We start from the raw sequence: 13931 nt of genomic DNA, 5'->3' as shown, positions 1-13931 counted from the left end.
AGTATTTATATTTTACTAATCTCCAGAAAATATGTTCTAAATTTGAACATTTTAAATGTGTTCTGCTTAATCAATTTTAAAAGAAAATTGATAACATCAGTTGTATGAACTTTAACCTAAGGTTGTAAAAGATGAATTACATGTTTAACATTTGACCAATGATTCAGCTTTGGTAACTATCAGTTCACTGAATTTAATGTGTATATTAATTATATTTGTGAATTATAACTGACTGTAACACAACTTTTGATTTATTCTATATATCCCCGTACTTATTGTAATATATTATTACTGGTCAGCAAATATTAAGAATGCAAGTTTTTATTAATGATATATTCATCTTGTTATTTTTTTTGCCAAAAATAAATTGTCCAATGAATTAGGGCTCCACTTGTTATTGCTCCTCTCTGTCTATCACAACTTCTTTGTTGCGTGATAAAGTTAAAGATTGCATCAATCGATATCCATAATTTGTATGTAAGCTGTTAAACCTTTATAATGCCTCATTCACAAGGACAATTAATTCGAATCAAATGCGAGCGAATTCGCTAATCGCTTTCACACACTCTTCTTTTTTCATTCGAATTGATTCGAATTGGTTAATTTGAATTATCCAATTCGCATTAGAAATTCGCTTGTGTGAATACAAATTAAAAGTTAACGTCATTTGCACAGTAAAGCGAATTTGACGTGCATTGTAATTCGAATTAGAATTGACGTGAGGACGTAAAACATTTTGAATGCGAAACTAAACTAATTCGAATTAGTTAATGTGAATGGAATTCGAATTACGTGTGAACTCAGCATAAGAAAGGGCTGCCCTGTTATTTTTGTTTATATGTGGCTAAAAAAGCTCTAAAAACATTAGTTAATAAAAAATCACTCATTTTAAGAAACATGATTTATTTCAGAATTTCAACAAAAAGAGCTCAGTGGTAAGCATTTTAAGAAACATGATTTATTTCAGAATTTCAACAAAAAGCTCAGTGGTGTAGGTATTAATACGCTATTCAAAATTGTTTTCCAAAAGGGGAGAAATTTGCCTAAACTTTTAGTTTATTCCTGTAAGTTAACAAATTCTGAAAACATCTTTTTATGCTTCAATGAAAGTTGATTCATAAGTCAAAGTATATTCAAGATTGATTTACAATTTCTAAATTTGGTAAAAATCCAGTTTTTATTAAAAAATTTTTTTTTTTAGAAACATGTTTTTGCCAGGATTTTAAAGAAAATCAGTATGTATTTCAACTTGTTTACCTGTTAGGGATGTTAAAAATTATAGTATGAAATTACAGAAAGGAACCAAATTACACATTGCTAGTATTTTAACAAAACTTTATATTCATTGATAGCACATCCTTAGGTTAACTCTTAGTTACAAAATTAATGAACATTGATGCCCATTAAATCAATGTAAGGATAAAACCCTTTTATCAAGATGTGTAAAGGAAGACAATATATCATCTGAATTGTTTATTATTCAATTTAAGTATCACTCAGATGTGTTCTCATCTAGAGATAGATATTCTATTAGGTATGATTATAATAATCAAGTTATGTTTTACTTTAATGAAATCATTCCAATTTAAATGTGTTTACTGTTGATATACATGTACTATATATTTTATTTTTGTTTTGTAAAAAAGTGTTATGACATCCTAAAAAAACATGCAAATTTGTCATAATATTTTATGAATGATCTATGAGGGTCTGGATGGGGGGGTCTGTTATTCTGTGAACATTTGATTTTCACCCCTTCTTTTTTCCTAATCTTCAAAATAAAACACCATTTTTTCTCTAATCTTCAAAAAATTAACCCCTTTTTTCTCTAATCTTCATTTTTTTTGCCCATTATTCTCTAATCTTTATTTTTTAAGGGCATTATTCTTTAATCATTTAACCCCATCCAAACCCTCATCTATTCAACTCTAAAAAAAACAAGTTGAGTGATACAAATGAATTTCTTGATTCTCAGCTCCGATCACATCAATAAAACTAATTTTTGTTCTGATTTGAGAAAAAATCAACATCAGTTAAAGTGCTTTTTTTGATGACAATGAATAAAATATTATCCAGTTGAATTGTTTATGTTAATTGGGAGTTATCTCCCCTATTGATACTATTATGAATTATCTCCCTTTGGTAATATTAATTGCATTTAAGTTAGATCTATTTATAATGTATTTTCAATTTAAGCCATGAAAGTTATGTTGTAAAACTTATTACATTCTTCTTTGATTTTTCGTCTTGCTTGCAACAAATATTACAAAGTAAGGCAGGTGTAACGTTTCAGGCAATGGTTTCAGAAAGACAGTAGAATTAACATATTGTTAGGTTGTCAAATAAAGTCCATTTAGAATAAGGTCTAGAGAAGTATTTAAGATATACCTTTGACATTGTAAGAACTTTACTTTAAGATAATAGATGACCCACTTAAGAACTATCAACTTTGTCCATGTCAAATATGTGTGGTTTATGTTTGATAAAAGAGGGGCCAAAGAAACCAGAGGGACAGTCAAGAGAGATAAGAATCACATGATTCCTTGATTTAGTTATTAAGGTTACATTTTCATGGATCAGTATCTCTGGACTGTAACTTTATTTATAAATTATATGGTTCATCAGTGAACATTCAGTTTTCTTTATACATATATATAGTAAGACTTATTTAAAAGTCTCTAAAGATGTTTTTAAGTTACAAGCAATTAAACAGGCGAGACGTTTCAGACTGTTAAATCTGTTGTAGCATCTTATACCCTACTGTTTGGGTTTGTTCTGTACATATATTTATTTATATAAAAATGTACAAAATATATATATATAAATGTGCAATATTATTTGTAAGATTTATAGCTGTGTATATTTGTGTCATGTAAAAAGGAGAAATTTTGCTGGAACAATTGACAGCTTGATTATAAATTGTACAAAATGTAATTTTGGCACAGGGTAAGAAATACACATTTTTATGGTAAATTTCAATTTCATTACTTACACTGAGTAACTATAGCCCTTGGGAAAATCAGATTTAATTTTTGTGGAGAAATCTTTCTTAGATATGTGACTAAATTACTTGAAGGGTTTATTTAGATGTTTTGCAACAGACATATATATTGAAGTAAAATGTTGCTGCTCAAACTGTATAAATGCTGAACTTTTTGTTGTGTCATTAGCCTAGTGTTGTTATCTAAATTCAATGCTTGCTAAAACTGGGTAATTTTGGTTCAAGGTTTCAATTACCAATGTGTCAACTTCATTGGAACTTAAGGACATTTTCAACATTAATGTCATATGTAAGTTATTATCATTCTAGATAATCTGTTATCACACCTAGTCTTCACTCATTATAGATGTGTATATAAAATAAATAATATGCAAATGGTTTATCTTCTTTACTTGTTGTAGAATAGAAAATAACAAACTTCTACTGAGTTTGAAATCAGGAAAGTCCCAAAAAGGAATGATGAAAATAGAAAAGCATTTGAATACCAACTAATGAAGGAAATGGAAAAAAGTATTACAGACTCAGTACATGCGTTTACTTTAGGGAATTAGTGAGCTTCCTCATAGGGATTTTAATAAGTTGATTACATGGCGATTTTTAGTAATTATTTTCTTACCAGACAGACCAAATATTTCATGTTTATTTAATAGGCACTGGCTATGATTACATGGAAATGCAACAATATTAAAAAAAAAAAATTGGTACATTGGAGACTGTTTACGACAAATCACAGATCCAGTTTGAATTTTTGTGGTGTCACTTTTACCATGCTTGAGTCATGCCCCTTTACAAATGGTAAAAATTGCTTTTGTATGATATATTTGCGACTGTACATCAAACAATCAACCAACAAGATTTAATGTATGTGTTGCAAATGATAACATTGACCACAAACCAATGCTAATAAATGTCGGACCACTTAATCAATAGTTAGAGCACTGAGAAACTAGTCTATTAAAACTGCAAACACTTGTCCGTGTGTATGTACATCTGTACATCCAAAAATTGGTTTCCGTTTTCTAACTTTAGTTTTCCACAATTAAATGTTATGAAACTTATACACAATGCTTATGACCACAAAACACTGATCAAGTTTGAATTTTGGTGGTGTCATTTTTAATGTTCTAGAGTTATGCCCCTTTACAAATTGAGAAATGGCTGGATTTTTTGTTTGCATTCTCTAACTTAAGTTAGCCTCAACCAAATAATAAGAAATGTACACACAATGCTTATTTCCATAAATTTCAGATAAAGTAGAAATCTGTGTAGCGTCACTTTTACAGTTCTTGAGTTATGTCCCTTTATAACATCTGCATGCAGGTGCATCATCTGTATCCCATGAACACATTCCCAATTTATTCGTTAAAGTTTGCCTTCAGCAAAAGTTATGAAACTTACAAACAATGCTCATTACCACAAAACACTGATTAAGCACACAATTGGGTAGTGTCACTATGGTGTTCTTGAGTTGTGCTCCTCTATAATCATAAATGCAAGTAGTGTTATCATCTGTGTCCCATAGAAACATAATCCATTTATCTTATCTAGTGTATGTTTACTCATCATTAAATGTCGTAAACCTTTGTGCATAAAAATTCAGGACATATTTAAGCTAAAAGTTTCCATACGCCTGTCTAAAACGGGACGTATTATAGTATACTGTTGTCTGTCTGTCCATCCCTCTGTCCGTCCGTCTTCCACACTTCGGACAATTACTAAACAGAACCCTGAACAGTTGGGGCAAATATGGACACAACATTCACGCTTGATACAGCTCTGAATTCGGATTATGATTAAGAAGTTGACACATCATATTGAGCAATACACTATGCTGTTGAATATTAATCCCATCACTAAAAAATATTTGTAGAAAAAATCTTTTTAATTTCTAAAATCTGAAATGAGAAAAATATACCCCTACCCCCCACCCCCCTCCCACATTTTTTTCACCTCCTTCGTTTCCTTATTAAAAAAAAATAATCCCCATTCAAATTTCTAATGGAGTTGGCAACAATAACTACTCATTTAAATACATCATAAAATATTAAAATATAAAATGACATATAGTCATGGTTAAAATTATATTAATAAACAGTAACTTCTAAAAATATATTTACAGCTACACATCTCAAGGCAATCATCATTTCTTAATACATAATTTTCAAGCAGTGTAAGGGAGGTAATCAAGTAATCAAACATATATATATATATATATATATAACGGTGTTCTTTAAATTTTAATTCGATTACCTCCCCTTCACTGCTTTTAAATTTTCCCCCTTTTTTGTCCCTATTTGCTTGATGATTTGAACCATAACTCCCCTAACCATCCCTTTGTAGTATGGAAATTTGTGGTATAATTTCATAGAGATTTATATACACTTAAACACAAGTTATTGACTGAAAACTAAAAAAATGCTTATTTTGGCCCCAAATTCCTACACATTTGGGACCACAACCCCCATAATCAATCCAAACCTTCTACCTGTGGTATTAACATTGTGATTCAATTTCAGAGCAATTGAAATGCTTATACACAAGTTGATATCCTGAAAGAAGAAAAATGCTTTTTTTTGGCCCCTTTTGGGGACCCTAATTCCAAAACGGTAGGGACCATCATCCTCAAAATCAATTCCAACCTTCCTTTTGGGGTAATGAACCTTTTTATGAAATTTCATACCCTCCATTCGCTTAAACGTAAGTTATTGTCCGGACACCAAATGTGTCTTCGGACGACGACATCATACCATTATACGAACGCAATTTTTTTTGCGGTCGTATAAAAACGTTCTCAACAACTTTTATGAAACTTTGTTGAATTGTTTATATCTATTGACATAAGCTCCCTTTCAATTTTTATAAATTTCAGATTTTTGTTTCCATGTTATCGATAAAAAAACAGGAATTTTCCAGTTTTCGGATAATAAGTCAAAAATGCTTCCATCAACTTAAATGAAACTTTGGTGAATAGTTTATATCTGTTGACTGAAGCTACCTTTCAATTTTTATAAATTTCAGATTTTACTTTTTTCAGTTATGAATTTGTATACTTAAAAAAGGGGGGTTTTCCCAGTTTTTGGACAATAACTCAAAAAACACTTTCACCAACTTTTATGAAACTTTGGTGAATTGTTTATATCTTTTGATGTAAGATACCTTTTGATTTGTATAAATTTCAGATTTTACATTTTTGGTGTTATGCAGTCTTATTCTATGAGGCTTTTTTCCAGTTTTTCGGATAAAAAATCAAAAATGCTTTCAGCAGGGAGTCTGACTCCCAAAATCATTGGTTAGTTTATATTCTAAATCTGATTAGTTCAGTTTGAGGGACACTAGTAATGGTAAATTAACAATATTTGGTGTGTTGTTGTCAGAATTACAACATCTCATCCATGGGAATTAGTTGGTGAACCCCCTTAGTCATGGTGTTCGTGGTCTATTGACATTTGTAACATAATACGGCATTTTTCTACGGAAGCGTATTAGCGCCACACACATTTTTTTAAAATTTTTTCTTCTTATGTTTGCGTTACAACCCTTTGCGTTATATAATATTGTAGTTGTACTTAACGCAAACCTTTGCGTTATAACGCAAACATCTTTATTTCAATTATTCATTAAGTTTTGTATATATGTCCATCTGTCATTCATTTCGGATGTGATTTACTAGTAGATAAAAAAAGAAACATACATACAAGGCCAAATCATTAAAATAAATATGCATAGGAATAATGGAATAATTGAAGTGCAATTATACATAAATTAAGACTGATTTGTGCATCAGAAAAGTATATAATTTAACAAGAAAATAGATATAGTATATAGTCATATTAAAATTGAAAGATCAAAAATAATGTCATACAATTGTGAAACCTCCAGGTCAAATAGACAAAATGATCTTTCTGCTTTAAAATGAATTATTAATAAGGAAACATTTTTTTTAAATCTCAGAATATGATCAAGATTCTTTGATAGAAAGTCATTGAATTTTCATTTCAATATAATGAAGTATTTTTAAGATGCTTGGGTAGCAATTTGAATAGAGAGAACATAATTTTATTAATAAACATCTTCATTCTTAATCTATACATTTATTGCCAAAGGGTAGCTTGTTTGAATGTAACCTACTTTACACAGTTCTCAAACGAGAGCTTACTTTGGAAGTATATTTATATTCGGTTATAGCTATATTAGCAGGGTTGATTTTTTTCTTAGGAATAACCTCAATTTACTCAATTTTCTTTGTAATATATATACTAGTAGTAACTTGGATATCGTTTTTGGGGACCTTTATAGTTTGTTGTTTAGTGTGAGCCAATGCTCCGTGTTGAAGACCGTAATTCGGCCTATGATGGTTTACTTTTACGAATAGTGACTTAGATGGAGAGTTTTCTTATTGGCACTCATACCACATCTTCTTATATTATTCTGCACATTATTAGTCATTGATATGATCTAATTATTCAAGCTTTGCAATTACTACAAAGGTGATAAATTTTATTATATCCAGCCTCCTCCATTAATAACTACTGTTTCCTTTGAATCTTAAATAAGAAATAAGATAAAACAAATGTTTGCGTTATAACGCAAAGGTTTGTGTTATATCGCAAAGGTTTGCGTTAAACGCAAACATAAGAAGAAAAATAAAAAAAAATGTGTGGCGCTAATACGCTTCCGTATTTTTTCTTTGAAGTTTTTACGTAATAATCTGCTTAATAGTTCGGTTTTTGAAAAACCATAGTTTAATATGAAGATTGATATGTTATTCCATTAAAAAGAATCATGACGTACTTTGTTCGTTCAACTGCATGTAGATAGGCGGAGCTTGGACTATGGTTTAATCTGATAATTTTTTTTTATGTTAAACCATGATTGAAACTCCGCCTCTTTGTTATGCCTGATTGACAGTTTAGTGAATGCACGAGGACAAGGATTTCGTTTGTTTTACCATACTTACTGGGAATTCCGTCAATGACTTCATAAATTTCATTGGGGGAAAATATATTTTATAAAGATTTTTTTTTATGACAAAAATAGAGCCAGAATATTTTGTTCTAAAAATTCCCAGACCCTGAAAAAACAAATGGTATGTGCCTTAGAGGAGTCCGAGTCGTTTAATGCAGAAAAATAATTTTTTGTCAATTCTGATGTGCCGTATTCCCAACTGGATCGATTTTCTCGTGTGCGAGCTTAGTATCGTGCTAAAATGACACTCCTTCTGTTTTTTTAATAGTTAAAAAAATCATCAGGCCACTTGTGAATGATGTTACAAAACATATACACCACGCCTTACTCATTAACATATTTAAACGAACTCATCCTGCGGATTCGTCGTTTAAATATGTTTACTCGTAAATAGCGTGGTATATATAATACTTTATCTTGGACATGTTACAGCTTAATTTTAAATGGTCAAACCTCCGAATATAACAATAAAACCACCATCAAAATCATCTTGAAAATTGCATATATTTTTAGTTTATGGTACATGTTGGCTGTCACTGTATACCACAGTTCAACATAGTAACCTATTGGGAATAAACAAGAGAACTCTCTATGTCAGAAAACACTGTCAAACATCCAAATATACTATCCACACTGATCTGTGTCCACACTTGTTTGTTAACGAAAGAGTGATCGTTTTTTTGATTGGTGATTGTTTAACACCACATCAAAAATAAAAAATAAATATATTGCGGCGATGTAAACGAAAGAGAAGGACAAGTATATGACAGAAAACATGATGCATCTTATGTCAAGTGAATAATCATCCATATTGCTGATCGTCCAAGGTCTTCCAATAAAATCAGAGGTCTATACCCTGATTGTCCAAGTTCTTCCAATACAATCAGAGGTCTATACACTGACTGTTACGCATAAACTGAATGCAGCTTGCTGTATTTTTTATATTCAATTCAGATTTATTTTAAGGGTCTTCATTGCAAAAAAATACCAAGTTTTAACCATAACAGAGTCAATGCCATAGCAACGTAAAAGAGTAGGTCCGGTTAGGGCCGATTTTGGCCTCAAAGGAGTAGGTCCGGTAAGGACCGATTTTGGCCTCAAATTTCAGTTTCATCTGACGAAAGATTTTGACCACTTTTTAAACACTTAAGGGGGTTCGCGGGTCTAAATCATTTATATAGGATTTCTCTATATTTTTCTATAAATGAACTTTATCTTATAGTTAATTGAAAAATAAAATAAAAAAAGTGGGGTCACCGTTCATTTGCGTTCACAATCTGCCTTCGAAAGAAGAGGCCCCTCATGGGGGGGTCCTAGTAATCACATAATCACCATTTTTTTGCCAATATAATCACATAATCATTAAATATTTGCTTATCTTTAGTAATCAAATAATCATAAACTAAAAATACAGTCCTAGGTAATCAAATAATCATGAAATATTTGGCTTAATAATCAAATAATCATTAAAAAAACGGCCAAGTAATCACATAATCAAAAAACCCATGAGGGCCCTCAAAGAAGCATACATTTTTGTAAACGTGGTTTTTTTCTGTTGAAGTAATAGGAGAAATAAAGGTAATATCGAAATAAAACAAGAAATTTATTACAGAAATCGCTAAAATTTTACAATAATTTAGTTTAAGTACAGCTTATATGAAAATTATATTAAAAAAGATAGGTCACCGATGAGTTGAAAAAGATATTTCAATTTTAGAGCCAAAAAATGGCATTTTTCCACCAAAGGGAGATAATTTGGAACTTTTTCAATGATGCATACATTTTGAAAGTCAATTCTGGGGCCAACACGAATTGATTGTTTTGAATGATTTTTGTACCATATTATAAAGTAACAACTACAAAAGGAAATAAATAAAATTTGTAATGAAAAACAAATGTTTGATTTTTTTCTGAAATTTTTATACCCTCGAGCCTCCTTAAGTGTCTATTTATATGATTCAATTAATTTGTGTGAAAGATTTTAACTTATTCAGTCATTCAAAACGAACCGATTCAAGCTCAAATATGAAAAATCTACCAAATATGCGAAAAAATGTCACTTTTCAGATGGTTTTTGTCAAAAACGAAAGTGGCCGCATCCATGTTCATCCTCAATCTTTATATATGTTATGTATTATCATCAAATACAACTTCCATTTCAATATTTTGGATGAACACGAATGCGGCCACTTTCGTTTTACACGGAAACCGGCTAAAATTTAAGTAAAATGGTGGAATTGTTAAGATTTCAGTAATTTAGCATGACTTAATGGTGCTAGTACCCAATATATGTGCATTGTATTGTCAAAACAGTCCATAGTTATGTAGCAGAACCATTCTACTATTCAATAAATAACTAAAAGTTTACATTTTAACAATTTTGTAAAACAACAAGGGGTCTTACTGGACCTACTCCTTTCAAGTTTATCTAACGGAAGATTTTAGACACTTTTTAAACACTTAAGTGTCTATTTCGATCGATTCGATTCGATTAGTTAAATGAAAGATTTTAGCTGATTTAGTCATTAAAAACCCTCCGAATCAAACTTAGATATGAAAAACTTATCAAATATGCCATCTTTATTTACTAATATTACATTATAAAATACATCACGGCATTCAACAGTTTTTTTGTCTGTACAGTTACTCGTATTCCAATTTAAAAACGTGGGGATCGAAAAAAAACGGAAGTCACGGTATCGCTGTAACAATGATGACGACGTCACGGTTCAATCGTTAACTACAGATCGTCGTTGAGGAAAGAATCTCACCGATATACTCACACACCGATAACTAGACAATCGAAGAAGTGTTTCATTCTTGTTTATAAAACAGAATTGAAGAGAGAAATTATCCGAGTAAGGACTTTAGGTAAGAACACAAATTTTATATGTCAAATTGGACTGTTTATTTTATGTTTTTTGTATGTTTTTATATTCGATCAAAAGCTCGTTAGAAAAAAAGTTTTCTTTTATATCTTATCTTATCTTAAATAAAAACTACTGATGTTCTCCGGCTCTGGATTTTACTGTATGAATTTTGTGTATCAAGTTAAAGATGAGATATTTTTCATTCTTGAAAAAAATATTTTCATTACATATCGCAATCGGCATGGTTTTGTGTAAATGCGACGGAAAGGAGAATTTACGAAACACTTTTTTAATTTCAATATAATGTTACTTTGAAAATGAATTGTGAACTGCATAAAAGGATTTAGCTTGTAGTTGTTTTTTTAGGGGGTTCTGTCAATATTTTAGTGACCTTTGGTGTTGTCCATGCACTATTTTAGTGATCTTTAAGTGTTGTCCATACACTATTTTAGTGATCTTTAGTGTTGTCCATGCACTATTTTAGTGATCTTTAGTGTTGTCCATACAACATTTTTGTAACGCTAAATCAGTCAATATTTATAATTGCATTACATCAGAAGACAATAAGAAAGCAAAGCAATATTAGTTAAACAAGGAAACCACACGAATTGATTTTAACGTTGTTCATTTGTTGTGTAAATCGCCACACGTTTCCACCAATACTAGTAACCGAAACGGAACTTAAAACAATAGTGTAAAAGTTTATTATTTCCATCTCCTTTTATTTAATTCACACGTGATAAACCTTTATTGTAGCAATGGGTGATGTAGATAATCCGTTCCAGCAGTTAGAGGCTGCCAAAAAGCAGCTTATTATGGAGTTTAAAGAAAATGCAAAGTCCGCTCAAGAATTAGAATTTTGGAATAGGATGGAAATTGTAAGAGATAATTATCCAAATTCCCAAGAGGACAGTTCATCAGGAGATACGACAGGTAAGCTAAATAAATAAACAGAATACACGGAATAGGGATCTTAGTTAATAAGCTGATTTCAGCATTTAAAAAAAACTTCTTTTTTTTTTTTTTTTTTAAATTTTCATGATTTTTCATGGATGAAATACAAAAAAGTGCAATTAAGTTGATTGAACGTTATGGAATATTCGTCATACAGATGATATCGGATATTTATGTCACAACTACAATCCCCTTCCCTTTTCACGAATGTGACCTACCGAATTAGACTATTTACCGGCGTTGTAACAACATGAGGTAGCACTCCACAGTTAGAAAATAAAATTAAAAATGAGCCACAAAATGTTTTATCATCTCCTATTCCTGGATTTCTAATACATTAACCTTACTGTTTGTGTTGTACATGTGCATATGTATGTAATCAGTATATTCCATAGATTTGATTTTCAAAAGTTAAAAGAGTGAAAATTAATTCCTTTTATGTGTATCCATGGCAACATTCTGCATTTATTTACCATACAATATTGCAAAAAGGGGGGTGGACATGTCACATATCCCCCCAAAATTTTGATCAAACTAGAATTTCAATGCCTTTGAGTGATACCTTTTTAGAAACTGTTTTCATAAATCTTCCTAATGATCAAATAAAAAATGGGTGTCTTTCGCCTCATTTTTTCGTAAAATCCAATCACAAAGTTCGTGCGATAAAAAGTTGGAAAAAAACATTGCAATAATTGCCGGACCAATGTATGGTAGAGACATGCAAATACGGACTGTCATACAGAAAACAGCCTATATTACATACATTACATAATCTTGATATTCATATAAACCCAATACAAAGGCTATTTTAATACTCAGCTATCCAAAAATGAATTTTATTGCACACTAGCTCTCATATTTGAAAAATCCACAGGGGCCAAAATGCGAAACTACACACCTAACTGTGGAGTGCTACCTGAGCAATACGACGGGTGCCACTTTTGAAGCAGGATCTGCTTCCCCTTCCGTAGCACCTGAAATCATCCTTAGTTTTTGGTGGGGTGAATGTTGTTTTTGTACCCCGTATATATTTGTGACATTTTGTTCGTGCATCATTGTTAATATAATGGAAATTGATGCGACTGTCGTGCATGTGAGAGGTTTAGTGCTATAAAACCAGGTTCAATCCACCAATTTCTACATCTAAAAATGCCTGTACCAAGTCAGGAATATGACAGTTGTTGTCCATTCGTTTGATGATGATTTTTATCATTTGATTTTGCCATTTGATTAGGGACTTTCCGTTTTGAATTTTCCTCAGAAGTCAGTATTTTTCAGTGGCGGATCCAGAGGGGGGGTTCCGGGGGTCCGCACCCCCCCTTTATTTTGGCCGATCAATGCATTTGAATCGGGACATATGTTTGCACCCCCCTGCACCCCCCTTTGCCCTGGGCTAGCACCCCCCCTTTCGAAAATTCCTGCATCCGCCACTGTTTTTGTGATTTTACTTTTAACAACCGTTACTAAAAAAATAATATCGTAATTGTCTGTTCAGTCATACTTGTACCATAATTATTAAGTTTAAACATATTTAATTATTTGTATTTCCGTATTTTGTTTTATTATATACGATGAAACTAATATTAATTTTATACGCACAGATAAGTAGGTATCTTAACCTTTTTATTATTATGTCAAAAATTTTAACAGATGAAGAGCAAGTGGACGGAGAGAATTTGAATAAAGGCAAGAAAACAGATGAAAAGATACCAGATACAGCTTCAGATGGTATGTACTCATCAATTCATTATGGGTATTATTTGTGAGTTATGCATGTTAACATTACAACGTGATTTTTTAGATAAAGTTTAGAACGATAATCCTTTGCTTATTATGTGCAAATAAGGCCGTTAGTTTTCTCGTTTGAATTGTTTTGCATTGTCATTTCGGGGCCTTTTATGCAGTATGGGCTTTGCTAACGGTTGAAGGCCGTACGATGACCTATGGTCGTTAATTTCTGTGTCATTTTGATCTATTGTGGAGAGTTGTCTCATTGGCAATAACTATTAAAAAAAATAATTACTGATGACCAGGTCATTGTGTACTGCTTGTGTTTGTTTTATATCTACAATCATTGCATATATCCTTTTTTATATATTTTAAAAAGAAACAAAAGAACAGAAGTCAGCTTCCGGAGAAAG

The sequence above is a fragment of the Mytilus galloprovincialis genome, chromosome 13, assembly GCF_965363235.1.
Source record: "Mytilus galloprovincialis chromosome 13, xbMytGall1.hap1.1, whole genome shotgun sequence".
Lineage (NCBI taxonomy): Eukaryota > Metazoa > Mollusca > Bivalvia > Mytilida > Mytilidae > Mytilus > Mytilus galloprovincialis.
The sequence above is the reverse complement of the archived record's forward strand: the minus strand, read 5'-3'. Positions refer to the sequence as shown.